Here is a 3,480-nt window from a genome sequence, read left to right on the forward strand (position 1 = left end):
TTGTTGCTAACATTTATAACCGCTACGCTAAATTTTTTTAATTGGTCGTTTTTTTTTTTTTTTTTCGTTTTTCTGAATATTCGTAGACATCACGACTCGAATTGGTTACGTGCACAATAGTAGGACCAATTGTAAATGGTGGTGCTAGCAGTAAATGTATTCAAATAGGGTAAAGTCACCTAATTTGGTGATATTTGGAAAATTTAATCAAATTTCCTGTGCCCAGAAATAGTGAGCCAAAATGTATCTGCGTTGCAGTTTACCTTTAAGTGTTGTCTACAATTTGGTATACATAATTTCTACTTATTTTTATGTTTTACAAAATTATGATGCAAATACCAAACACTTGGCATTTCTACTTAATTTGGTGATTAGGGACCTATTTTGGTGATCGTAGTCCCTTATTTGGTGATATTCTTAAATAAGGTACAAATATTGATTAAATATTACTTGATAATGCAATATAACCATGTAATAATTTATACACTATCGTTAAAATAATACCATGCAATGGAAAACATAAAACAACAAAAAAAATCACTAAAAAACATAAACAAACACAAATTCACATTTCACAGCAGAAATCAGATATGAATTTGTTTTAAAAATTGTATTTACAAGCCTACAAATATTTCTGTTGTGATTAATTAATAATAAGTAGATCTATTAGAATATATATGATATAAAAATCCTTAAACTTAACATTGAGAAAAAACATTTCAACTTTAAGTCTCATCTCAATCATCACCATTGGTGCATAAGTCACACATATAAAAAAAATTCGTTACTGGTTCACTTTGGCAGAGTTCATGATATGGAAAATGCGTTCTTTACATTGTGGCTGCATTTGCTAAGGGGTGTAGGCATGTATGTGATGTGGACGCGCTCCTATGTATTCGGATACAGCTAAAGGCTCTCCAAGTGGTATCGTATTAATCGCTCTCGTCTGTCCAACTTCAAAATTAATTCTTCTAGAATACGGGATTATCTTATTCAAGTTCGCAAAATGTTGGAAACAACTCTAACATGTGCATGTTTCCTTTTATATATCCACAGATTCGCTAACAGACAATTACACAGATAAAGGCAAACCATGTACAGTACTATTTGATGGGATGGTGTCACAGTATTTAAAAAAAAATCAAATGCATGTGGAATTTCACTTTGAATCTTAACAGCAAGATCATGCAGTGATGATACAAATTATTTTTAGATATAAAAAACTCATTGCCGAAACCCGGGAACGAACCAGGGACCTTTAGATCTTCAGTCTAACGCTCTCCCAACTGAGCTATTTCGGCAGATAAGGACAGAGAATCATCAATAATATACTTTCTTGCGATAGTAATCGAGCGTATAAGGTTTAATTTTTATATGTTTTTACTACCTATAAATTACACAGAGCATGTCAGATTATCGCCAAGCTCCACGCTGGTACGATAAAATGTCTGTTTAGCTGCATAAAAGAAAAGCGTATGTACGAGGAAAGTTTGCATACCTATATAATATTCTTTGCACGTTATAATTTTTCATGTGTAACATTTTAGCTCTTGATATACATCATTTGGTAGGAGTTATTTCGTGAATGGAATGGAACATAAGTCGTATGGAACGGAAAAGTGTAACCATTGTGCTTCCATATGTGGCGGATGGCGCGAACCAAAGTTCACAAAGTCAAAGGGAAACTCAAAGTAGCCTATTAGATGTATAATGAATTTTAACAAGACGTGGCAGTATTTTAACAAAGTTCCTTATAGAAAATCAGGTTCAAAGCCGTGATTTAGTAAATTTTTTTTTCAAGTTTCTTTCGCTTTTAGCGAAATCGTTTCATGATATAAATTTAAATTTCTCTCTGCTAATCAAATGATACGATAGTCGATGTAGTTGCTCCGGCAGCGAATTCTAGCGGTGGGTGCGGAAACTACGTGTGCTTCGCGTCAAGAAATGTATTTGAAAACATAATTTTCGTATATTTATCACGTTTGACATTATTTTAAAGAATTCTAAGTTAAATTTCGTTGTCCCAGTTTCGTATTATGAGAGTAATATTTGCAACATGAGAACACATGAATTTGTTCGTTACGGAGGTTAGATTTTATAGATCTTTGTCGAGTACTGAACTACTAGCTCCTCTTTTTTTTTTTTTGTCATTTGTCAAACTGCGATTAAAACATTTATGGTTTGCAAAAAAAATTGATTCTATAGGAGTGGTTACAAATTTGTGCAAGATGTAGTGTAATCACGGGTTGGCAAGTATGATAAATACGTTTTCACATTATTAATATATTTGTAGCTACAATTTCTTGGACATACACCATTGCAGTTTTGTCATGGAAAAATTGGATAAGTGCAAAAGAATAAATAAAATTAAAGGATAAACCCACAGCAAACAAGCTTAAAGCAGCTGATGCATTTATGAATTTTTCCAATGACAAATATTGCAAAACTGCAATGGCGTGTGTCCAAGAAACTGTATTGAAAGAAATAAGGGATGATTACCTGACTCTTCTCCCCTTAGAACCGCCACTGTCATATTGAGCCGTAACGTACAAATCCAAACAAAAGGTGTGGTGTGGTGTTATTTAAACATGCGAGATGCCCGGCACTGATAGCCTCTGGCCGCTACTTTCACTGGCTTTCCGCGGGAGCGCCTCGGGAAGACAGGCGCCCGGCTGATTGTTTACCTTCCCACGGGCCCGCGAGCTGATGCCCCGCTGCGAGGCAAACAACGGCTGCTCCGCCTCTCGTCCCCCCTCCCCATGCTGTTCCAGCACGCCGCTAATTGGCGCGGCTGATCTGGAAGAGCCGTCTCTCTCAGCAACACGGCTCTCGCCAGAAGAAAGTGGCCTCGCTCCCCCCTGCAGCGGGGCGCAGACTGCTCCCGTCAAGACCTCTGAAACAACACTCAGGTCATGCTGCCATGCTGCCTGTCCTCGTTATAATCCTCCCAGCACCAGGCTTAGTTTATAATGTTTGCTTGTCTCGCCATGGCTAGGCGACTCAGGCGAACATGCGCAACTCGCAGTTCAAGGAGACTGGAAGTCGGGCGTCGCCAAAGGGCGTACCCAGACTATTTAATCCAGCTAAGGAATAATTGTCGCGTGGAGGGGGGGGGGGGTAGTTCAACCTCTCTCGTTGTTTTCATTTTATTGACTTCTCGCATCGACGCAGTATATCTATTTCGCAATTAGTTTCTTAAAAATGTTTAGATACCATCAACCTAACTGTTACTTTTTTTCTCCCTTCAGAAATACAGAAATATGTTATTATATTTTGTCTGTTTTTTCTCACGTCAAAAAATGTAGGCAGCTACTTCTCTTCCCCCTCCCCCTGGGATTGGGCATGTACACGCCCTTATCTTGGCATATATTTACATATATGTATAGTAATGAAACGCCCAAGAATAAGTATATAATAAAGGAAGACACTGAACTTTCGGAGTAGTTAGCATTTAATTTGTTAAACAGTTTGTTTGTAATA

At 37.3% G+C, this 3,480-nt stretch overlaps 1 non-coding gene across 1 annotated transcript; it reads right to left on the reverse strand.

Annotated features, from left to right (window-relative positions):
- Positions 1 to 1,228: 1,228 nt before the first annotated feature.
- Trnaf-gaa (transfer RNA phenylalanine (anticodon GAA)) lies at positions 1,229 to 1,301 on the reverse strand. The gene has a single exon. It is a non-coding gene; the product is annotated as a tRNA-Phe (tRNA).
- Between the last annotated feature and the right edge of the window lie 2,179 nt (positions 1,302 to 3,480).

This window comes from Bacillus rossius, chromosome 1 (genome assembly GCF_032445375.1).
Source record: "Bacillus rossius redtenbacheri isolate Brsri chromosome 1, Brsri_v3, whole genome shotgun sequence".
NCBI lineage: Eukaryota > Metazoa > Arthropoda > Insecta > Phasmatodea > Bacillidae > Bacillus > Bacillus rossius.